The 26,300-nt window shown below is 37.2% G+C and overlaps 1 protein-coding gene across 7 annotated transcripts in view; it reads right to left on the minus strand.

The window, feature by feature from the left end:
• Positions 1–26,300, minus strand: part of TENM1 (teneurin transmembrane protein 1) — an 867,710-nt gene that overhangs the window by 448,590 nt on the left and 392,820 nt on the right. The gene's annotated exons all lie outside the window — the stretch shown is intronic.

Genomic DNA, 26,300 nt, shown 5'->3' on the forward strand with positions numbered 1-26,300 from the left:
GTAATGGGAGGAATGATGTTGAACATGCTGTGCTGAGATTATTGCAATACTAAATATGTTAAAGAGTCACAGAAAAATAATATCAAATAGACACTAAGAGAAGTGACAAATGATATTTCTGACTTTGAAAGCCAGGAAAAAGAAGTTGAAGTTGATGAGGGAGATCTTTAAGTAAGTTACATGGTGAAATGGACATACTAGTTTTTCAGAGGTTTATAATATACAAGGAGGCACGAGAGGAATGGAGTCAGAATTATATTGGTAGAGGAGCGTGTTGATAAAGGAGGCAACTTCATTGAATGAGCTAGAATATAAGTTCCTCAGTGGCACTGTATCTCTGATCCCTTGAAGAGTTCCCACATAGTAAATGCTCAAGAAACGCATATTGATCTAACATAATGAATAAATAAATACATGGCTATGGGATATATTTGTGGCATCAAGAATACATACTAGATTGAAATTAGCTTGGCACTAAGGGAATGCTTTGGAATGCAAAATAAACTAAGAATGGTAATAATTAATGAACATTACTTAAGAGTTATCAAATGGGATCAGTATGTAATTAATAATGAGTGTTTGAAATAGTATTTCAACACTTAAATAAGCTTTTTAAAATAAAATAGGATTTAATTATCAATATCAGGGTCGGCACTGTGGTGTAACGGGTAAAGCCACTACCTGCAGTTCCAGCATCCCATAGTGGCACTGGTTCGAGTCCCAGCTGCTCCACTTCTGATCCAGCTCTCCACTATGGCCTGGGAAGGTAATGGAGGATGGCCCAAGTCCTTGGGCCCCTGCATCCACGTGGGAGACCCAAAAGAAGCTCCTGGCTTTGTGTCAGTGCAGCTCCAGCTGTTGCACCCAATTGGGAAGTAAACCAGAGGATGGAAGACCTCTCTCTCTCTCTCTCTCTCTCTCTCTCTGCCTCTCCTTCTCTCTCTGTGTAACTCTATCTTCCAAATAAATAATTAAATCTTTAAAAAATTATCAATGTCAATGATTTGTTAAAATATTGATTCTTAGCAATAGAATAGACAGGTAATCTCAATAATATTATTATTAAACATGAAGATCTTTATTTTCCATTTCTCTAGAAACAAAGAAGTCTAACATTACCTAGCAAATGTCATGCATTGGTCGGTAGAATTAATGATAGTACCAGGATTATAACATTTTATAACTTTTAATAAATTACTTTAGAAAAAGGCTTCCAAACTCTACAAATCAGAAATATTAATAAATAAATAAATCTTTAAAAAAAGAAAGTAAGAGAACTGCCTTCTTTCATTCAGGAGAAGGGAAATGTAAAATAAAATCTAGTAAAATGAGATTCAGGACTTAATTGGCATAATTCAAAAGTTTGGTCAACACCTTTTGTTTGCAAGTGTTTAAAGAAATAGGCACTCATATTCATAATAGAAATTCAAACTCATCTAACTTCTATGGCGGGCAACTTGAAACTATTTGTCAAGTAGTCTCTTTTTCAAAATAAAAATGCACAGATATTTTGTAACAAATTCTATTAAGAATTTACATATATATATATAAAGTATTAACTATAGTAGGTTTTGGTAATAGCAAAGGAAAGTAATTTAAATTATCAAGTAGTAGTGGTAAAACATTACAGCATATTTCTGAAGTTGAAAACTCATCAGCTATTGAAAATAATTCTAAGATACTAAGTGACAAAATACAAGATGCTGAACAGTTAATATAGTGTGCTTCTATCTGGGCAAAAAGGACATACTCATATGTTTATTAGAGTACTCCAAAAAGTTTTTGTAAAATGGAAACACAATAAGGTAAGCTAATTTTTGTGGAAAAAATTTTGAAATATATGTATAATTTTAAATAATATACATGTTCATGAACATTTGGAAGACTCCCATCATGTGATTATATATTTACTGAATGACTCTCTAGGGGCTGGCACTGCGGCACAGTGGGTAAAGCCACCACCTGTAGTGCCGGCATCCCATATGGGTGCTGGATCAAGTCTCGGCTGCTCCACTTCCTATCCAGCTCCCTGCTCACTTGCCTAGCAAAGTAGTAGAAGATGGCCCAAGTGCTTGGGCCCTTGTACCTGTGTGGGAGACCCAGGGGATATTCCTGGCTCTTGGCTTTGGTTTGGCTGAGCTCAAGCCATTGCGGCCATTTGGGGAGTGAACCAGAGGGTGGAAGACCTGTCTGTCTCTCTTTCTCTTTCTCTCTCTCTGTAACTTTACTTTTCAAATAAATAAATTAATCTTTAAAAAAAAAAAGAATGACTGTAAAGATGCCTAAAAAACTGGAGTGGTTGCTTTCAGAGACACTGGGATGAAGGAAATATTATCTCCACTGCATACCCCCTGTGTTAGTTTGAGTATGTCACCAATAATCAATTTTTTTGACATACAAAATAGTAATTTCACACGCCTCAAAAATACCATTATAATTTCTACCATGAGCATGTGTTACCTACTGCGGAGCGTTTTAATGAAAGCTGTATTGCATGTGAAAGATTTTATTTCTCTAGTATAATTAGTATAGTGTCATCAAATGAGTTTAGGGCCTTGTCTGTTGTGTAGATGACTGGAGGATGAAATGGTTTAAGAAGAAAAGGGCATAGTTTTCCTTCTGTTAGGTAATTGAGGCATAGATTTTTTTTCTTTTTCTTCTTTTTATTATTTTTTTAATTTTTTATTTAGTAAATATAAATTTTCAAAGTACAGTTAATGGATTGCAATGGCTCCCCCCCATAATTTCCCTCCCACTCACACCCCTCCCATCCCCCGCTCCCTCTCCCATTCCATTCACATCAAGATTCATTTTCAATTATCTTTATATACAGAAGATCAGTTCAGTATATATTAAGTAAAGATTTCATCAGTTTGCACCCACACAGAAACACAAAGTGTAAAAATACTATTTCAGTACTAGTTATAGCATTACTTCACATTGGACAATACACTAAGGACAGATCCCACATGAGAAGTAAGTACACAGTGACTCTTGTTGTTGACTTAACAATTTGACACTCTTGTTTATGGCATCAGTAATCTCCCTAGGCTCTAGTCATGAGTTGCCAAGGCTATGGAAGCCTTTTGAGTTCGCCGACTTCAATCTTATTCCAACAGGGTCATAGTCAAAGTGGAAGTTCTCTCCTCCCTTCAGAGAAAGGTACCTCCTTCTTTGATGGCCCCGTTCTTTCCACTGGGATCTCACTCACAGAGATCTTCCATTTAGGTCTTCCTTTTTTTTTTTTTTTTTTTTTTTTTTTTTTTTTTTTTTTTTTCCCCAGGGTGTCTTGGCTTTCCAGAGGCATAGATGTTAAGAGCACCATTTCTGGAGTCAGACTGCCTAGTTCTGAATCCTGACTATGTGACCTTGGGCAAGGGAAATAATTGCCCCCTAGTGGCTAACTCATCATGCTATTTTTAGAATAAAATAGACACAGGGCATAATGTCCTTAGGATAATGCCTAATATATAGTGCTCCACAAATGTTTGCTGTTATCATAATTACTATTGCTATTATGATTAGCATGGCTTATTGATTTATCAGTGTTTCAAATTCATTTCACAGTTTTCTTTTAAATGAGAAAACAAAAAAAGCCCTTTGCACCTGTGCTTGCTTTTACATATGTCTTCCTAAGATCCATTAATCATGTTTTTCCTCCTCTGCTTCTTATCCCTGCTCCCCATTCTTAGGTTCCCATGTTGGGTGACTCTTTCCTTGTCCTCCAACCTTAGAGGCTGTGGTAGCTTCCTACTGTTACTTAAAACTGGCTTCTGAGTTCTTCAGTGACCAGTGTTATCAAATTCTAATATTAAATTTCCCTACTTTAATGTCTATTTTTATTTTCCTGATTTGGCCTTTACTGATACAGTATGGCAAACACAAAGAGGTGTGATAAAGTAGAGAGTAGATGCAGCATGTGGTTGGCACGGGTGGCTAGGAACATTCCAGTTGCTAATCTTCCTTATTTAACTGTTATCCTGTGGGTCTAAGTGGAAACTGAAATTAACTGCCAATCCCGGGATTGATCCTAGGATTGTGGCACCCAAATCTTAACAGGTTTTAACATTTTCATTAAATCAAGCAACTAAGTTATTTCTGTTGTGATGAAGTATATACACTGTTTCCATTAGCAAGTGCTGAAAACTATTAATTAAAAGCCTAGAGTTGGCCTGACCAGTACTGAAAGCAAATGCAAGCATCAGTAGTAATGCATAATCCATTGAATGTATTTATGACTGTTCCCTCATTATTTCCTAATGAGGAGTTCAAGAGACGATGCATGGCTGTAGATGGCTGGCAGGCTACTACATCAATACCTTAGGTCTGTCAGAGTCAGCTCCACTTCATGAAGTCAATGTGCATAAAATAAAAGGTTTGCTCTCTATTTATCCTTCATCAAATCATACACTGTAAACCAATTGCAAATACATTATGAAACAGAATGATGGAAGTTATACAGTTCTTCAACATCCATAAAGACAACTTTCAGTTTCATGGCATGAAATAATACATTAAGGATACTTTCCTAAAACCTAGACACAACTGAGTTGCTCTGTTAAAGCTAGAGATTTTTATTTCAACATTGATTTCATTATACAGAGAATTACAATGTCCTAATTGGGACTTTCTGAAACACTAGACAATATTAAATTTCAAATGACTATTGTCCTTTGAAACACTTGCCAGAAAAATTATGGGCAGAAACTAAATAGATTCTACTTTTTTTTTCTTGAAAATACCATCAGGATGTACATAGCATTTTATATTTTAGAGATAACTTTTAATAATAAAAGCATCCTTGTTAATTAAAAGGCAGTACTTTAGGTGAATAAAGAAAATTTTTTATCTAAATACTGTACTCAGGAAAATAAAGCTGATTTAAGACATTATGACTCAATGAAACAAAATCATTGAATGAAACAACCTGAAGAGACTTGGAAAATATTTATTTAATCATTAGATAGAATAGGAAGACTTATATATAATAAAAAGAAAAGTGATATTTGTTGAAAACTAAGCAATTTTAAAGAAAAACAGTTTATTTAGGGACTAAATAATTTGAAAATAACTAAAAAGCCTTTTACAATATTTTAAAATTTTGTTAGTGAAAAATAATTGTGTTCAAAGTTTGAAAATAAACAAGGTATGCTTATGTTTTTTTCTTCCTATTTTGGGATTTATTCTATTTGTGGCTGTATGCAAGAGATGATTACAAAGATGAAAATCATACAGCTGTCTTAAAGACAAAATCAATCATTGGGCATAAAACAGTACCTTTATGAGCAACACTGGGGAGAATGGAGATGATAAAATAAGTATTGATAAAGTATAACAAAATAACCACCTCTTACACCAATTTGCAAAAATGCTTGTAAGAATTATAAATCAGTAAAAAAGAAATGAATAATATATGCATGTATGTATATATATTTATATGCATGCATGCATTTGTGTGTGTTCACAGGCTATATTCAAAGCATATGATAATTCAACATAGGCTAATGAAATATCTCTAAGCACTTGCTTTTACAAATACAGAAGACTGACTCACAATTTGCATATCTGTTATTTGTATGTAAGTGAGTCTTGTAAAGTGTTTGAAAACACTTCAGTTTCTCTCAAGTATTTTATGCTCTCTGCCATTTTACTTCATGTCTAATTCTCTTTATCAATCCACAACTTAAAAAGAGCAATGGGATGTAGCCCACCACTATACTCACAATCATAAATAATGGTTTCATAATTAAAACATTTTCACCATACAGAATTTACAAGTGAGCAATTTGCTTTAAGACTCAAAAATTACCTTATTTTGAATTACTATTTTACCACTGTCACTTGTTATAAGCCAAAGTACTTTTCAAATTAATCAAGTGTGTACATTTTATAAGAAATATGCTAATTTTCAAAGAATGTTCCCTTACCTGTGCATCATACTAAATGTATGTCTGAAGCAAGTTATATTTTTAAAGTTGTCTTCATATGCATCGTAGGATTCTCACAGAAGCAGAAGCAGCTATATGAGAGGAGCTTTTCATATTCGACCTTGTTCGATTGTAACTGGAAGCCTTATACTACTAAGTGGTTTTATCACCATTTCATAATAGAGCAAATTAAGGCTCCAAGATGTTAACCAACTTCCCCAAATCACATGGCAGTGAAATGACAGAGGAGGATTCTAATGAAGCCATCTCACACTCCAAAGCCTGTGCTTTCTCCAATATGCTCTACTTGCTGCCTCTCCATGAAATATGCATGAGAGAATGACAGAACTGGCAGAGGAAAACAAGATCATAAGTATTAAAGCTTTAATAACATAACCACACCCACAACCCCAAGACAGAAAAAGAAAACAAACAAGAAACTTCTAGAGAATGTTATAGAACTACTTACATATTTAATTTCTGCACAAAACAACTGATGCTGCGAGTTTCACCTGAGACCCTAGGAAAATCTTCAACTAACCAACCAAAAAAGCAAGAATACCCTCTAAATTCTACTTGCTGAGGAAGGAAATCACTAATTTTTAAAAAAAATTGCAATTAACAGGGTTAGAATAAAAAGGAATTGAAGTGTAATGCTCTGTTAACCAGAAAACTCAATTAATTAGTATACTTCATTTCCCAAACATTTATATTAGTAAAGGCTTTACTCTATTTAGCTTGCCTTTCTCATAGATTTATACTGTGAATAAACATGGTAATGCATGTAATGATCTCAAAACAGGGCCTGACTCATCAGTTTCTCAAACTGTTTGTTCTAATTGTTGTTCACTGGCTCATGAAACATTTACTAAGTGCCTACTGTGTTCCAGGCACTAGACGATGGAGATAGACCATCTAAATGAAGACCCTGCCCTCAGACATTTCCCTTTTTGATATGTAAATATGATTTGGTAATGCAACTGCTCCTTTTACTGTTGCTTTTTTAAATCATCGTTTTCATCTCTCAACCAACCAACATCATCACTTATTATGAGAAAATAAGCCATACTCTCTTTATAGTTCTCCTTTAAGGAAGTTGTCTCTGAACCCCTAAAGTACATAAAAGGACAGTAAACTGGGATTTCATTGAGCCTACAGAACAGGATGAATGACATATTTTACATGCTGAATTGCTAAAAATGATAACAATAAATAATAAATGTGTATGGCAGGAGCTGGATTGAGATCTGGTTTTAACAAAACCTGATAATGAGGTTTTGGAGAGAATAATCCTTAACCAAGTGAAGATTTCCTCTGAAGCTGTCATTATTTATCAAAAAGAACTTCAGAGTTCTGTGTGATCGAATTTCCTCAGGTCACTCCACAACAGAAAGTTGTTGTTCTTAAAAAAAAAAAAGAAAGAAAGAAAGAAAGAAAGTTGCTGGATTGTAAGAGAAGCTTATATAAATTTTAAAAAAGCTAAACAATTCTAAGAGCAAATACAGTAAACCCAGAGGAAGGTCATTGGAAGGAGATGCACCTCATGTCTGTCAGTCAAAAGAAGACAATGACATCATGATTCTAGGGAAACAGTATAAATTCCATATAATCCAACAAATAGTAAGCAGTTCAAGCACAGGTTTTAGTGTCTGCCCTTAGATCAGTTGATCTATGGGTTATTTTTAACAGTAAGATCAAGAATGACCAGCACAAAAATACTTCTGGAAATTCATTTGAATTTCAAACCTTCCAGGTGTTTCAATCTGTCCTAAATTAAAAAGTATTTTCATTGCACAGTCTTGTGCACCAAGTCACTCAAAATGTAAGACAGAAAAGCAAAGAAAAAGGTGTAGGAAATTAGTGACTTTTCATTGCACCTTGAAAATTTCAAAGTGATTTTACTCCATGATGCAATTTTCTGCCTCAATTATATGAAAAATATTATATACAGAGGTTTATGGACTTGTCTGAAATCACTAAACATGTCACTGGCACAATATAGACCAGAATCTAGAATTGACACTAGATCATACAGTCTCAATGGTTTCACAACTAATCTTCAGTTCTAATTCTTTACTAAGAGTTGTGTAAACCAAACTTTACCAATACAGGCTCTTTTCAGGCAACAGGAAAGAGAGTGTGGAGTGAGGGAAATAATTCTGGTCCATAGAATTGTAGGAATCATATTTCCATTCATAGCTATTGATAATACTAGTCCTCTCCGACTCATCAACACTAAGAAATCCTCAAGTTCAAGAGTTTAAATTAACATGAATGATATTGGGCTACATGACTTTAGTTCTCTTCATATTAATTAAAATATAAAAAAAAAAATTCCCACTCCAGTCCCTTTTGATATATCTATCAGTCAATGGTTTGTCCTCATGTTCTGCCTTGATTTTACTTTTGTGTCGTGCAGCCCATCATTTTTGACCCAATTCTTCCCTGCATCAGACAACACTTCTGGCTTTTACTTATAGTTTTCAGTAAGTCATTCACTACTTCCTTGTCTTTCCTTACACTGATTATATAAATTAAAGTTTCTAATCTTACCTAAAGTCAAAGAAACCCTCCCGCCTCCACATCAAAAACAGACCTTCATTTATTTGTTTCATTTTGATTGTCTCCAACTCATCTGATGAGTACAGATATAGACATGTAAATAGCATGCAATTTAGATCTTCCAGAGATTTTTCAGAGACAGCAAGAGATCTCACTTTTTGCCCACCAATAATCATAAATGACACAAGGTTAGGGGGACTCTTGGAGGTCATTGAAAGCAATCACTCAAAAAATCTTAGATAATCTTTGTCCTTTAAAGCTTGTCATCACTGGGAATGTGAACTCTTCACATTTGTATTGCTTTCTCTCAGTACTCTGTACTCTCTCAATAGAAGTACTTTATACTATGTCTATAGTTAAAAATTCAAATAATTACACAATCTTTTAGGGGCCACAATCCATTTAACCCAACCTTCTTATCTTTTAGATGGGAACATGAAAGCCTAGAAGGAAGGAGAAACCTGTTCAGGGTCACTCATCCAGATGGTGGACATCCTGTGCCTTGTGGGCCTGTTCTTGTCCTCAGATGTAACCTACACTTAACACATTGCCTTGTCAGTATTGCTTCTCACATTTTAAGTACCTGTTGTCTTTTATTAGATAAAGACAGATATCAACCAAAGGCAGAGTTAAGTTCTCCTTCTTTATGTGACCTTCTATAGCATCTAGAAAAATATCTGGGATACAGTAATTTATTCATTTATAAAATTTAAAAAATATGATCTTATTCTCTTCCCTCGATTTTCAAATTGCTCAACACATTAAGATAAAACAGATTACCAACGACTTATTATATGTGTCCCTTGTTTGTTATTTATCTATATTTCCACACGTTAGAATCAGTGTTGTGGTACAGCAGGTTAAATCACTGCTTGCAATACGGGCATCCCATATCAGAGTGCTGGTTTGAGTCCTGGCTGTTCTGCTTCCAATCCAGCTCCCCACTAATTTGCTTCAGAAGGCAGCAAATGATGTCCCAAATGCCTGGGCCCCTGCACCCATGTGAGAGACTCAGATGGAATTCCTGGCTCCTGGCTTTGCCTTGTCCAGCCTTGATGATTGCTGTCATGTGGGAAGTAAACTAGCAGGTAGAAGATTTTTTTTTCTCTCTCTCCCTTTGTCTCTCCTCTCTCCCTGTCACTCTGCATTTCAAATAAATGAATAAATCTCTGAAAAAATACTTATACTTATCACTTAGGTGCTGTCTCATTAGCTCCTGGACTGCAAAGAGCCTATAAGACAGGTGATGACTATGGACACGTGGGTTGTCCTTCCATTTTGGAGTCACAATAATTAATTAACAGGATGAAAGATAAAAATTGCTTAAAAACAGACAATTCTGCACATCACAAATCCATAATTGGTACAATTTCTGACTTTGTATTAGATTATATGTCACTTCAGCTTATCAAGGAAAATCAGAAAATTAAATTAGTACATATGGTGAAAGCTATACACTTCCCATGGCACTATTACCCATGCTATTTTCTACAAAATATTTCTTGAGAAAGAAAAACGTTATGAAATTTTGGAATTTTTTTCCAGAAAATGAGTTTTAAAAGGAAAAGAAAATTAGTTAGTATAGAATAAAGCAACTCAAACAATATTTCCATACTACTCTATTATGAAAAAGCATTGATGGAAAGAGCAGAAAATTCAGTGCACGTAGATGTACTAGTTTTATAATTAACTCTTTCATAACTCATTTTTTCATAGCCCGGGACACTTAGGGACAAATATATTAACCCTAAGCAGTTAAGGAAGTTTACTCAGCTTGACCTAGGACTTGGGAATTATTTGAATTCTAGTTCACAGTAATAATAACAAGACTTTCTTGGGATCCAACCACTTGAAGAAAAGAAAATTCACCATGTAGGGAGAAAAGCTAACCATCTTAGATTACTAGAATACATAATAAATAAATGATAATAAATAATAAATAATGATAATAATGTACTGTGCAACACTAGTAATAATAAAAATTATAATAACAATGGTAATTGAAGCACAGACTATTAGCTAGCCACCAAAACAAGTTCTCCTTTTCTCCCTTAGTAAAATAGTTACAGAAATCATGTGGCTGTGCACCCAGAAAACACACTTCCCAGCCCAAGTTCAGGTCAGGGACTATGTATTCGCCAATGGAAGCCTTTAACATATCAGAGGTATATATACGCTTCCAGTCCTTCACCTTGCTTCCTTATGATAATTGGGATGTGAGAGGAACAGGATACACGACCTAGATGATAACAGTGGCCCTAGGGGATGATGGAACAACATGAAGAAATGAATCCATGCCCCTGCACAGTCACGCACTATGTGCAGTCGAGGTGTTTGCTTCTTCACTTCAGACTGGTAGATGAGAGTACAATATCATTCTTTGTTGGGTCATTTTGTGAATACAGTGAATGAGACTTTTACCCTAACAAATGTAGCTAATATTAATCATTATAAGTATTATCAATGCTTATCATTATAGCAGAGAGGATTTAAAGAGGTTATCATTATATGTACCCCCTGCATCCATCTACTTGTGCCAAAGTGCCCCCATACTTGGGGCCATAACTAAAATGGAACTTTCCCACAAACTCTCTCCTGATTTACCTCTAAGCTTCCACCAGCTGAACATAACCTTGTTGTTCCTTTCTCATGGGACTTCCTATTTTCTAACCTCAGATCATATGTTCTGTTTGTGTATGTCTTATCTCTTCTACCAGAGCAAGCTTCATGAAAGTGAGTTCATATCTTATTCTCCTGTGTAACTTCTAAAGTACAAGAACTGGGCCTCTGGAGAAGTGCTTATTGACTAAATGAAGAACTGAAACATTTGGGTTTCACGCTGTTTGTCTATAATCTCCTGTTGTAGCTGAATGAGCCTGGAGCAAGCACACATTTGTCATGGGCAATAAAAGCAGGAAAGAATCTAGGTCCCAGAATCAATAACAAGTTGAGCTCCAAACAACTTTTACCTACAACCTAGCTATCTGGTGTCTTAGAATGTCTTCTGTTTCTAGAACTTGATTAGCAACAAGGAAGATAATAGGAAAACATTGGATGATAGTTAAAGAGTTTACACTCTACTTAGGACAAAGTCCTAACTGGATTATGGGAAAATGTTCATGGCTAACAACTTTTGTCCTATTACAAAGGCTCACTAGGGCCAAGTACAATTTACACTAAGTACCATTTTGAGTCAAATGCCTATGCTGTTATGCTAAACTGCTTTTGTTCTACTTGTCTGCATATCTTGCACATATGGTGGAGAACTATATGCATACTTGATACCAAAGAGCAACAGGCATTGAAAAAAGAGTAAAATTCCTTGAAATTTTCAAAGAAACTATTCAGATAGATGGGAGTTACAGTGTGAGGAAGTAACTATTTGACCCAAAACTGACCCTCAAAGATATTACTTACAAATAAATATGCTTACCAATTTGTAGGAGGGGTCTTGAGCTGATTTTATTACTTTTTGCTATATTTTGAAATCAGTGTATAACCAGAAGATTAAAGCAAAGCAGTGTACCACACTTTTTATTCTTTGTACTTTGATATATCATTTTATTAATTTGTTCAATCCTCATGCTAGGCAAAGGTAAAAATTAAAGATGTAAGTGTGAAGTACTAAAAAGTAGCTTTTACCTATAAGCCCCAAAGAGTAGTAAGTAAATCTACTATCCTTATAGGGTCAGGGTCTTTTTTGTTTACCATAAAATAATTTTTTAAATATATAAAAGTAATCTGTTTCACACACAAATTTAGAATAAAAATATGAAAACACTAAAGATAAATTTCCATAATGAATGAAAAAATCTCATCAGTCAGAGACAGCCTTGTAAACAATTAGTGAATACTCTTCTTATTGATTTAAAAGGTAGATAAATGTTTTTCAAGAAATGATGATGGGGGCCACCGCTGTGGCACAGCAGGCTAATGCCCTGGCCTGAAGCGCCGGCATCTCATATGGGTGCCGGTTCAAGTCCCGGCTGCTCCACTTCCTATCCAGCTTTCTGCTATGGCTTGGGAAAGCAGTAGAAGATGGCCCAAGTACTTGGGTCCCTGCACCCACGTGGGAGACCCAGAAGAAGCTACTGACTCCTGGCTTCGGATCAGCACAGCTCCAGCCATTGTGGCCAATTGGGGAGTGAACCAGTGGATGAAAGACCTCTCTCTCTCTCTCTCTCTCTCTCTCTCTCTGTGCCTCTCCTCTCTCTGTAACTCTTTCAAATAAATAAAAATAATTGTTTTAAAAAAAGGTAGAGAAAAAAAGGAATGATGATCATATTGATACTATTTCCACACTATCATCTTTCCACTTCGCATATCACAAAACTGTCCCAAGTCAGTCTTATAAAACATTACATTTAATGCTATACAATTTTCTGCTATATAGATATACTGTAATTTATGTAACCATGTTTATATTATAGGACTTCTTTCCTTTCATTGTTTCTCCTCATGCCTTAACATTTATTTCATTTATACCTAATTTACAAAGTTAGGGTAAGCTTGGTTATTAATCATTAAAATATCTTAGGAGGAATTTGCTTTTTTTGTCAAAAGATCTCTTGAAATATTTTAAAAGAAGTGTGTTATCTATTTAACAGCTAATTAAAAGTAAATGATGCAAATGTCATGGATCTCTGTACCTGTGAGTATGTCTAACAGATGATAGACAAACATTAGACATTTGTTAAAATTATTATTTATTTTATTTGAAAGGTAGAAAGACAAAGAAAGAGACTCAAAGACAGAGATCGCCCATCCACTGGTTCATTCCCCAGATTCCTGCAACACGAGGGCTGAGCCAGGCAAAGGTCAGAAGCCTAATACTCCATGCAGGTCTCCCATGTGGTTGACAGTGATCCAAGTATGGGAGCCATCACCTGCTGCCTCCCATGGTGCATATTAACAGGAAGCTGAAATCACTGTTAGAGCTGGGAGTCAAACCCAGGCACTGCAATATGGGTAGCTGGCTCCCAAAAGCCAAACGCCAAATACCATCTCCACATTAGACATCTTATTCATGGGCTTTGTGGACAGCCACAAAACAAACACTGTGATTTGTAACCACTTAATGGAAGGAAGAGCCAAATGGATAGGCATAAGAAGGGGTGGCTGTGGGGAATCCCACAGGAATCTCAAAAAGAGTCACGGATCACTGCTTACCTGAAAAGGAGATGAACTGTGGAAACACAGTAAAACATTGAGTTAAGAAGTTACCACTCAACACAAAATAAAAGTAAAGTGGAGTTGTAAGTCAGGAGCTGAGGCAATTCCTAATGGCTGTTAGGGAGACGCTCCTAATCATACCAAGCAGACATCTCTGGTCCGTCCGATAACGGTGCACTATGGGCAATACCCTCCTACCCATGCTGACTGGACCATTCAAGCATAAGTAAGGCGGGAGCAGTATTGACTGACTGTTCAAACATAAGTAGAAACCAACAAAATTGCACAAGTTGTATGATGGCAAACTGGAGGATTGCCAAAAAATGAGAATACAAGGGGAGCCTTGGCGCTGCTCTCCATCCTTTTGGGGATCATGGCCTGGTGCGTGTAAACCACCGGGAGCGGAAGAAAGAAGCGCGGAGCTGAGCCAAGCTGTCACTGAGCTGTCACCGAAGAGATCCTGACCCGTTCCTGACTTGTTCCAGCCACAGCTCTCGGAGCTGTACCTGTTCCTGAGCGGCCTTAGCTGCCCTTCCTGAGCGGCTTTAGCCACATGAGCTGTCTCGTTCTGGTCTCGTTCCTGTCTAATAAAAGCTGCTGTAACACTTTCGGCCTTGCAGCCGAGTAAGGGGCCCCGTGTGTGTGAACCTCTGGAGCTCCACACATCCGGAGCTGAGGTGGCAGCCTGCTACTCTGCATGGAGTAGGTAGCAGCACAAGCCGACCTGCAGAGCTGTCCCTGTGTGTGTGTGTGTGTGTGTGTGCCCCAGTGCGAGCGAACCTCGGGATCTCCTCGCATTTGGAGTCCAGCCTGCTAGCTTTTGCTACGCAGCACAAGGCGACGACAGGATCAAGAGGCCAGCGGCGCTGCTGCTTTGCTGCCTGGCCATTGTCTGACCAGTGGAGCTGCCGTCTCACCACCTCGCCTGGAGTCCTTACCAGCCCGCTGCCAGAGTTGACCACAGAGCCGGACCAGGCCTCTCAGCAGGGCACCCTTCCACCTTCTCGCCTGTCCTCCGCCTGGAACCTTGAGCCTACTGCCCAGAGAGAGAACCTTCCCACAACTTCCTGCCTGTAAGTGACTGGTCTGAGTTCCGTCCCTGCTGGGACACTGAACTCTGGACACTGGACACTCCCCGCAGGAGAAACACATTCGTGACAGTGATGCGAGCCTAGATACGTAGCAAACCAATGTTATGTATTGAATCTTTTGCTGTGCATGTATTGTTCATGGTGATAGTACTTAAGATTATTTTAATAGTGTTTGTTGTGACTTGTGGTATAATAATATTGATTGCCTGGCAGATAAGTGATATTGTTAAGATTGGGTAGATGTATTAAGTTAAGTAGTTAAGTGGTTAAGTGGTTGGGTACTTAAATAGTTAAGTCACATTAAATAATAGTGTTTAGTGATAAGTGTATTAAATAGGATAGATTGATGAGTATATTGGTACTGATAAGTGTATTGACCTCAATGAGCATGCTGATGAGTAATGTGATATAAAACCCCTGGTGTGTCCCCGGTGTGTGAATAATAAAATTGGAAAAGACAGTCTTGTGTCCATGTGTTCCTTTCTTCCCCATGACTGACAAGTTGTACGTTGCACTTGCTACTGTTGAGCTACGTGACAGAAGGCACTCGTGACAGTGCCACATATGATTGTAGAGGGGGCAGACTGCTATCAAAGTGTGCTGTATCTATTTCCCAATAATCTTATTATCTTTATATCCAGCCTAAGAGATACTAATATTTCCATTTTATGGGTAAGAAAACTTATTCTATTTCTTTTTTTTTTTTTTTTGACAGGCAAAGTTAGACAGTGAGAAAGAGACAGAGAGAAAGATCTTCCTTCCATTGGTTCACCCCCCAAATGGCTGCTACGGCCAGCACGCTGCGCTGATCTGAAGCCAGGAGCCAGGTGCTTTCTCCTGGTCTCCCAGGCGAGTGCAGGGCCCAAGCACTTGGGCAAATGATTAGCCTAGTGAGCTGCAGCGCCAGCCTAAGAAAACTTTTCTAGTAAGTTAAACTGTATATGGTTATATAGCTGGTCAGGTATAGCACCAGAATTGAAAATACACCTTTTTGGCTTCAAAGTCTATTCTCTTATCAACTGCTAGGTTGTTTTTACCATGTACAATAAAATAAGAGAAAGATGTAACTCCAAAAACTAAAAACACAAGCCATTTGCGGTATAATACTACTTGTGTGCAATACTACTTTTTACCTTTCAACTCTTTAAGGTCAGAGTCATGTTCTTCCTAAGGGCTGCATTTTTACCAAGTTGAATATTTCTTGAAATAAATTAATCTCATATACCAAGCCTTGCTTTGTAAAAAATAAAATCTAAAAACATACAGATTCCCTTGATGTGAATGGAAGGGGAGAGGGAGTGGGAAAGGGGAGGGTTGCAGGTGGGAGGGACGGTATGGGGGGGGAGCCATTGTAATCCATAAGCCGTACTTTGGAAATTTATATTCATTAAATAAAAGTTAAAAAAAAAAACAATGTGATAATTGAAGCAGTAATACCAATGTTGTCTTTGTAAACTCTGATTTTGCTTTGTCTGTCAGAGACTGAATCTTGGATACAGGCAGCTCTTTTGGGTGTTTGTATTAAATTTTAATATTGATTTCTTTAAAAAAATAAATAAATAAAAACATACAGATTCCTTTATCATTACACAAATGTTACTCCCAGTAAAGTAAAATGATGAAATGGGAATGTGATGAGATTCAGGAAATAAAGAAAATATCCTATAGATTAATTATGGTTGAATGATATGTGGAAATTGACAAGTATCTCTTTTACATGAGTGTAGACTTTGCTTCTCTCTTTTTAAGTCAAAAACTAGGCAGAAAATATGAATCCCCAAATATTGAACAATTCAGGTTTACTTCTACTCATTTTTACTTTTAAGCCTATAGACTGTAATATCCATGAATATACATTAAAAATGAATCAAGTAATAATTACACAAGAATATTCCCTTTTGAGCTGAAATAACCATTCTTTCTATTTAACTTATATAAAATAATGCTTGCGTGATGAACTTTAAAGATATTATTTTCATGTTATTTGAAAAGTATATGGGGGTAGCACTGTGGCATAGTGGGTAAAGCCGCCATCTGTGCTGAGGGCATCCATATGGGTGCCAGTTCAAGTCCTGGCTGCTCCACTTCCAATCCAGCTCTCTGCTACGGCTTGGGAAAGCAGCAGAAGATGGCCCAAGTCCTTGGGCCCCTGCATCTGTATGGGAGATGGGAAGAAGCTCCTGGCTCCTGGCTTCAGATTTGCAAAGCTCTGGCTGTTACAGCTGAAGAATTGAGTTTTAAAATTTAGGCCTAGAATTCCTTCCCTAAGGTTGGAACTGTAGCTGTGTGCTGAGTTCAGTTCCTTATCTCTATAGCTGCACCTCTGTGCTTCGGGTGTGGTTGTGAAGATGAGGAGCCGAAAACTGTGTGACTTTTGCCCCACCTTACTATTTACCCAGTCCCTACTCTCATGGTAAATCCCTTTTTTATGCAGTGTGTCTTCTTCTTACAATAGTTAAAAATGAATTGCTTTGTGAAATCATTTTGTGTTAAAAACAAATGCTTGAGTTTAAAATTGCAGGCCTGAACCTCCTCCTCCCCAGAACAGAAAATATGTGCTGACTCCAGGGCCCTTATCTTTGCAGCTGCACTAAGTGCTCCAGGTGCGGTTTTGAGGATGGGGAACAGAAGGAATGCGCCCTTTACCCCACCCGACTGTTTGTGCTATCATCCTGTAACAGAGTTCCTGGTGTGTGATTAATAAGATACCTAAGACCCTTCAGTTTGGCACGTACACCCCATCAGCTTGGCACCTGCTTCGGCCAATAAATTCAAAGGGCATCAACCCCAAAGGCCATCCAACCACCTTTAGCCCGCCTTTGAAGGCACCAATCAGTGCCAGAAAATATCCTTTAAATGTCCTTTAAACTTCCTGCGGTGGGCCCGCTGCCGCCACTATGCGCCAATCAATTCTAGGGGATGTTCTTTAAATTTCCCGTGTGGTGTGATGACTTGCTGTGACGCGTGCTGTGATGTGTAAAATGTATCCAAAAACCCTATAAAAACCCTGACCCTCAACTCCTTGGGGCTGCTCTGTTCCGGCGTGTTCAGAGAGCCCCAGCATGCTGGATCAATAAACCCCTTGCTGATTGCATGAGAGTGTCTCTTGGAGTCGTTCCTTGGGCAGCGCATGCTTCTAGACTTTAACACAGCCAACTGAGGTGTGAACCAGCAGATGGAAGACCTCTCTCTCTCTCTCTCTCTGCCAGTACTTCTTTGTGTAACTCTTTCAATTAAATAAATAAATCTTTAAAAAAAAAGTATATGGGGGAAAGAGAGGGAGAAGGAAGGGGAGGGGGAAGGGAGGGGAGAAGGGAGGGAGGGAGGGGGGGGAAGGGAGAGGGAGAGAGGGAGGGAGGAAGAGGGAGAGGGGGAGGGAAAGAGGGAGAGAGGGAGGGAGGGAGGGAGAGAGGGAGGAAGGGAGGAAGGGAGAGAGAGGGAGAGGGGGAGAGAGGGAGGGAGAGAGCGGGAGAGGGGGAGGGAGGGAGGGAGAGAGGGGGAGAGGGGGAGGGAGAGAGATGGATCTTCTTTCTATCCAGTGAGTCAGAGTCACACTTCAAATGCCCAGAACAATTGGAACTGGGGCAGGCTGAAGCCAGAAGCCAGGAGCCCTATTGGGGTCTCCCACATGAATGGGAGGGAAAAAGATCTTGAGCCATCATCTACTACCTCCCAGGGTATGCATTAGCAGGAAGCTAAAATTAGGAGTGGAGCTGGGACTAGAATCCCGAATGGGAGATGGGACTTAAACCCAGGCACTCTGATATGGAATATGGGCTACCCAAATTGATTCTTAACCACTGCACCAAACAATTGCCCCTATTTTTAAAATATAATTTAAAACAAGCATAGATAAATAATAGGTGATTCTTACTGTTAAGAAAGAGCTTTTGTCTCTTGTGCAAGAGACTGTGGTGTAGGATGCAGCCTTCAAGTCTGTCATGGAGTTTATATTAGTTTGCAAATCAAAGACTGAGATGGTAATTAAAACACAAATCCACACTTTACTGACCAATTTAACACAACTGGAAAAAAATAACAAAATCCAGTGTGAGTGAAAGTAAGTAAAATATAAGTCCAATCATACAATGTTGGTTGTAAAATAAATTAGTTGAATTTTTCCGGAAATTAATTTGAAACTATATAACAGAAAATTTGAAAAAATTCATTCTGCTTGACTTTATTTTATTACTGGGAGCTCTAATAAGAACACAATGTGAAATGTAGGCAAAGATATGCAAAAAGTGCTCAACATAGAATCTTTTAGAGTGCTGAGGAACTGAAGACAGCCTGCGTGTTTAACATTAGGGGAATATTTAAGTTTGGATAATAATTGAGTCCTTAAAATGGTTTCCAAAAATTATTTATTAGAGTTATAACATACATGTGATTAGTGTTAAACAAAAGGCAATATTATATTATGATTCAAATTTTATAAAAATAAAAACTATGCAAGAAAGTAGGCCAAAATGTTAACAGTTGTTCCTTCTGGGTTGTGGGTGAATAGCTTACTCCTTGTATTTTCATACTTCTTTGTATTTTTATTATTCACTATTCTGTTCTTTCTAAATTTTCTGCAATGATCATGTATTTTCTCAAAATCAGGAAAAATGACATTTTAAAAACTGCTTAACATCAAAAATTTAGAATGTACATTTCATTAATGGCACCAATATTTGTGAAGGGGACACTTTTTGACCACTGCCATATACTTTGGTTGTTTGTTATATTTCTTATATTAAAAATAAAACAAATAAAATGTTTCCAACAACAAAAATGTGTCAGTACTCTCTAAACTGCAATTTTTTTTTTCGAGATTTAAAAGTATTTATTAGAATCAAAGATTTCCAGCTGGAGCTGCATGAAGGGGACCTTCCAAGAGAGGAAAGAACCCAAAAGTTCCCTTAGTAGCACTGGGATTTTTAAGTACAATTTGGAAAGAAAAAACAAACAAACTTGACAATCAGGTTGGCATTCAGTTACCGGGCAGGGACAAAACCTATCAAAAGGCCTGATTTACAATTCTCCGACCTGTCTGGCCTGTTAAAACAAAAAAAACATCCAGAAGGGTGGGGTAGGTAACTTGTTTTCACAATTAGCTGTGGGCTCGGGAAGAGATCCTTGCTATTCTCATGGTAAATTTGGAGATCCTGAAGGAAGGAGGGCAGAGGGCGGCCTGTTTGTTCTTGCTAAAGATAAGGTTTTGTGGAAGGAAGCACATATTTTATACCCCAAATTCCACTGGGATCCCCTGACTACCAATTAACCTTTATAAGAGTTAAGCAAACTAAAAAAGGTGATTTTGCTAAAAAAAAAAAAAAAAAATAGGCAAGTTTTCTTATTTTTACCAAGCCCACCTGGATTATGTTCACTTTACTAACTGAGAAGTTTTCAGGTAATCAATACGGAAGTGTAAATACTGCCCAAACACTCACATCAGGAGCCTCTTAAACTAAACCTGGAAGTGAGAGAAAAGGCCTTCATTTTGCAGTGAAGAGAACCTGAGGAGATCCTGTGTGAAAATTGTACTTTGGGGCTCTAAATAAAAGTCAAAATTTTCTCTCAGCTCCAAGGTCTGTGACCTTTCCGAGGTTCATTTTATATATACATATATATATAATATATATATATATAATATATATATATCATATACATATATTTCTCTCCTTATGTATATAAAATATATAAGTATATAATATATATTAAATATATATAGCTTTAAATATCTTTGGGCTGGATTAACTATTCATAATTTCCTCTCTTTAAGGACTCAATTTATTTAACACAGACTTATAGGACAAGTAAAAAGAGATAAATTATTTGCATAGCATGTCCATGATTTATATTTCCATGGAAGGCTACTCTTAAAATATGCAGGATCTCCAGTGCTAATATCACCAGATGACATAAAGAAAGTAGGGAATTAAAACTTAGGATAAAACATGAGGAGTCATGGCCAATTTAAGAGTGATCAGAAAGCAATGTAACAGATCTCAGAATTGAATGTAAAAAGTCAATTTTGAAAAAGGCTTTGATTAACAACCATTTACACACACTTTTCCAGCAATATTTTCATTTCAAATAGTGAGTTATCTTCCCCTAGGTTATCTTCTGGAAACCACAGTCTTTCTTCTGCTCTGATATGAATATCTAAATATTTATAATGGCTAAAGGATACATTAGAATATCATCTTTTTGAATATCATCTTTTTGAAACACATTTTTCCTAATTCTCAGATATGTTAGGAGCAGACATGGAATAGTAGCAAAGCAATGGCTGTTATAGGCTATACTCCTAGTATACTTGTTATTATATTGGTTCAGCCACAACTAAGTAAGACATAAATTTAATTTCTCATGAGCATTTGCGATTTATGAGTCAAGAACTCTGAGAAGCGAATTTGATGTACTTTCTACCTGCCCTTTTGTCAACATTAAACAAACAGTATGTTTTACCACGACTCACTTCTGACATTTATCAGTTGCTTTTATTTGTTTCTCTGCCAACCTCAGCCTTGTCAGCAGGACTTCTGCATGACAGCCACAGCAGCTTGTGCCAATTATACCCTTTTAAAATAAACTGTTCATTTTAGAACTGTGTGCGTTGGAATAGACTAAAAAATATAAAGAATTATTATTATAGAAGCCAAGTGCAAGGAACTAACCCATCCTGTATGTATCTCTATAACAACACAGACTTCCTGCTAAAAACAAAGAAAGTGGCACAAAATGCATCAGGAGTGTAAGTTGTTTGGTGGTTTGAAACACACCATGATATTTATATGTTGTTTGGAAACAATATTGATGATAATAGTATATTTCCAGGGCTTAAATTAATAACAAGTGATAGAACTCATTTTTTGTGAATTATTATGAAAGTAGTAGATAGGAAATTTTTGTCCTGAGGATTCCACCCACACTCTTCCCACACACATATGTACAAATCCTCTGAAAAATGGCTTTAAGAAAGTCTCCCCTCTCTTTTATTTAACAAGGCAGCTACGAAGCTTGCCATCCTGGGCTAACAGCCAGAAGAAGATTATGGCAAAAATAATCACCTTTACAACATTAAGGAAAATATGAAGCTGGCATCATGATTCAGGGGCTTTTGCTTCCCCTCTAAACATGATACCACTTTTAAAATTTTATTTGGGAAATGCTTTTCTGCAAGATGTATCTTAAAAAAAGAGTTGTTTTCTTTTCAACAAATAGCTAGAGGTGCTGAGAGATTTCCTGTTAAAACTATGTAAGGCATTCAACTACTTAAAAGAGAATTTAGTGCTGATGAAAGATGCCAGTTTGACAGCCATGGAAAATGAAGGAAGTATTCTTTATTCCCAGGGCACATCATCTCAAAACAAGGAATCATCTTTCATAGTTAAGAGGGTCACACCTTATTGTTTAATATTCATTGAGAGTACACACATGCTAGATGATAGACACACAAGCCATAATCTGTATGCTCTAAGATTTTTACATTCTTCAAAGCACAGTATTTCTACTCTCAGAGCCATAATATACAAGACTAATGGTCTTTACTTTAAAAGGGACCAAGGCAACGAAAGCTAGTGGGAGAGAAATTCAAAAGAAGGGTTAACAGAGCTCAGTTTGGACATCTTCACTGCTTCCTGGAAGTGCTCTGGCTGTAAACTTAGAAGCTGAGACTGGGTAGGCCATGGTTCTGTGGGAGGTATTACTTACATACGTTATAATCTATGGGTGAAAATCATGAAAGAATTGCCTTTGAGCATGTGGGGTACTTGGTGATCCCAGAAGTAATTGGGGAGACTCATACTGTGGAAAGCTATGATCCTGGGAAGTACAGAGAAAGACTATGCCTACCAGGATGCTAAGGAGTTAGAGTACAGGCATTCATGTTTCCAAATTGATGAAGGCCTCGGGCACTTGATCATGAGGAAAAAAACATCTCAAGGCGAGTTCTAAACAAACCACTGAGCCTATCCAACATCACTCTCACCTGTTACACACACAAGGATTATTCCAAAGTTTGGACTCTGAGTTCCACAAGCCCTCTCATGGGGAATGGAGAGCATCACCTATATGTCAAAAGACACCTGAGTTTCATGCTGGCTTTTGTGTGCTCATGTTCCAAGTTTTCAGATGTTTTCTTTTTGAGTAAAGTGGCTGTGATGATTTAGTGTACCAACAGTCTAGAGTTTGTTTTTCCGTAGTGAAGAACATTATTTGAAGATCCGTGTGTTCCTTGCCTTTTTTTCTTGTTCCCAAAACAACATTCTCACAGCTTTATTCTCTGTCCCCTGAGTCCTGTGTCTCTGGAGACTGCCTAGTTGTACACTGTACTGTTGCCTTCCTCCTCCGCTTGGTTAAGTTTCTTCTTAGGACTTGAGACTGAAAGCTTCACTAGACATCCTTTCTTTCTAATCCCTTACTCACAAAGCTCTGAACAAAACCTTGAACATCTGGATGTTGTAACTGATTTAAGGGAGTTCATTGTTCCAGTATCCCACAGGCTGCATTGAATACTAAAGTATATATGTGTGATGAAAAATGGCACCCAATGACTCTTGCAGATTTGGAAGTAGCTTCTTTTTCATTATCATCTTTTATTCATCAGCAAACAGAAGGCTGAGACGTTAATGAACTTTATACTAACAAAATTTGTTATGTAAGGAAAATCACTGTTTATCTAATAGTCCAGAGTAAAAGAAAATGGGTTTATAGTCATGATGAAGAAGAATTCCAGAATTTTATTTAAAACAAAGTAGTATTTAAAGGATTCTAGATATTGGAAATGCTTTGACATAAGTGTTTGGGCCCCTGCATCCATGTGGGAGAGCTGAAGAAGCTGCTGGCCCCTGGCTTTGGCCTGGCCCAGGCCTGGCCATTGTGGCCATCTAGGGAGTGAACAAGTAGATGGAAGATCTGTCTCTCTCTGTCTCTCCTTCTCTCTCTGTAACTCTTTCAAATAAATGCATACATCTTTAAAGAAACAAATAAGAACAATGGAATCCCAAATTGCCATCCTGAGAAATAATGCAACATGTTACTGTCAAACTTCAACTGGATTGGCATGTATTGCATTATTAAAGTTAGGCCCTTTCTGAAGTCAACTGAACAGAGTGTTGGGGAAAAAAAGAAACCATTAAGATAGGTCATGGTAAGGCAGCAGTCCATGACTATACCTTCTCCAGATATGAGTTTGGCTCATAGAAATGTTTCATTGACAGCACTTTGTCACAGGGCTCCCGTCTCATTACCATTGCAAATGCACTTTCTGTGCTCCAAGGTACCTCTCTGCTGCCCCAGGGCTTTGCCAAGACACTAAAAACTTTAGTTGCCATGCATAATATACAACTCAAGTTACTTGGATGCATTTTTACATGTTTTGCTTTATCCCATTCCAGAGATCCTTAAGATCCAATAAGGGGGGAGGAGGTTTTTTTTTTCTTTTATTCTATGTGTTCCTTTTTATTATAACCCTTGCCATTGCCTTGAGTGTATATTCATAATAATAAGTATAAACAAAATTAGAACAAATGAAAACATATGCATCTTAAGGCAATTGTCAAAACAGAAAATATTACCTGGATGAGTACTTAGCAGAGGCAAAATGAGAGAAATAAATATTGTTAAGGTATTCATAATTATATGTGAATAGGCTAACATTATATAATTTTCAATTTAGTGCCACTTTCTTTGCCTCCAAGTTATTGGTTAGTATGGTGAAGTGGTTACGAGCATGAGTTCTGGGGTCAGATTGCCATTGCCTCTATAATTTACTAACTGTGTGACCTCAGACAAACTACTTAAGCCTTCTGGCTTTGGTTTCCTCTTATGTAAAATGGGAATAATAATAGTACCATATTTCGTAAGGCTTACACCAGTTCATATATGTACAGCTCTCAAAACAGTGTCTGGTAGATACTAAGCATGCAGGAAACATTAGGTGTTATTATTAGTCATTATTTGGTGTAACAGGAAAAAAATGATTTCATGCATTTTGGCCATCAGAGCACTTATTCTTTAATGGAAGATAGCAAAAAAAAAAAAAAAAAAAAAAAAAAGCTGCAGAAAACTTCAATGGAAATTATATGTCCTGTAATGGGAGGTGGAAAGGAGAAAGAACCAGCTATTAAGGTATGCATTATAAGTTAAATTGGTGGGTTTCTAAGGGAGAAAGATAAACTTCTAAACATTGGCTGAATTAGTTCAAGAAGTGTTCAGCAATATTTTTCAATGACAGATCTACCAGTGGTTATCAAATGATACCTCTAGGTCTAGAGAAACATTTCATGGAAAATCACCACCATGCTTTCCAAAAGGGCTCTGCCTAGGAAGATACTGAGTTGAATGAACCACAAGGTACCTTTTGTGTAACAAACAATGCTGGTGTACTTAGTGGGATCTTGGAGCCACAGCGTTGATCACTGAACTAGATGGACTCTCAGTCCATTTCAGGTTGAGAATCCTATTATTCACAAGATTTCTCATATTTTATTATGTTACTTGTATCCTGGACACCTTCATTAACTTTCAGTTAAAACTGAATGAAAACTAATTCCTTACCTCCCAATGTCTCATGTAACTTGCTTAGATTTTCTTTCTTTCCCCAGTTCTCTATTCCTCCGTCATGGTCACTGTTAGTATTTTTAAATCATGTCTCCAAATATAAATGTATTAATAAGATTTTACATATTTTCTCTTACCTAGAAATGACCATTTATACCATTCTTCAACTTCTCAGGGGCTTTGCCTACCATTGACAATTTTATTGAAGGGGAAATTATGGGATTCATATAATAATATGTTCTTCTCAACTTCTGCATGTAACTGATCAACAATTCCCATATGTCATATAATCCAAATAGCATAATCATATTATCCATTTATTGAGCACTCAAACCAAGTATTGTACCACATCACTTGTAGGCTCAAGGAAGTTACTAATTTTCCCAAAGCCATAGGAATAGAAAATTTCATTTGCTAGATTAAAAGTTACTTCTGGAAAACTCTAAATACCTGCTGACACTAAACTATCTATACTCATCACTTGGCTTCACCCTCCCCAATTTTGGTCAAAACCAATATTTCTCATTTGGACCAATGAAATGTCCCCTTAATCGGCTACCTTGTCTCCAGATTTAAGTACCCTTCATGCAATCTTTATCACAGGCCGCTGCAAGATTTATTTTTCTAAAGTGCAAATGAAATCATATTACTTGCATGCTCTCTGCTGCTTTCAGAGTAAAGTCTGAATTTCATAGATGACATATGGTTCCCTCTCATCTCTCTAGTCTCACTTTGCCATAAGCACCTTTAGCTATTATTAAACTAAACTAGCCTTAGTTTCTCTAATAATCCTATGATCTCTCATGCCTCTGGGTTTTGGCATGTGTTATTCCTACTGTCTGAAAAGATCAAGTCCATTTTGTGACTTGACCAACTCCTGTCTGTCATTCAAGACTCCTCACTACATAGGAGGTTCTCAGTAAATACCTTTTGACTAAAAAAAGCTATTTCCTTTTTAAAATGAAGGGATGGAGTTGAACATGGGTAAACACAGTAA

Source organism: Oryctolagus cuniculus, chromosome X (genome assembly GCF_964237555.1).
Source record: "Oryctolagus cuniculus chromosome X, mOryCun1.1, whole genome shotgun sequence".
Lineage (NCBI taxonomy): Eukaryota > Metazoa > Chordata > Mammalia > Lagomorpha > Leporidae > Oryctolagus > Oryctolagus cuniculus.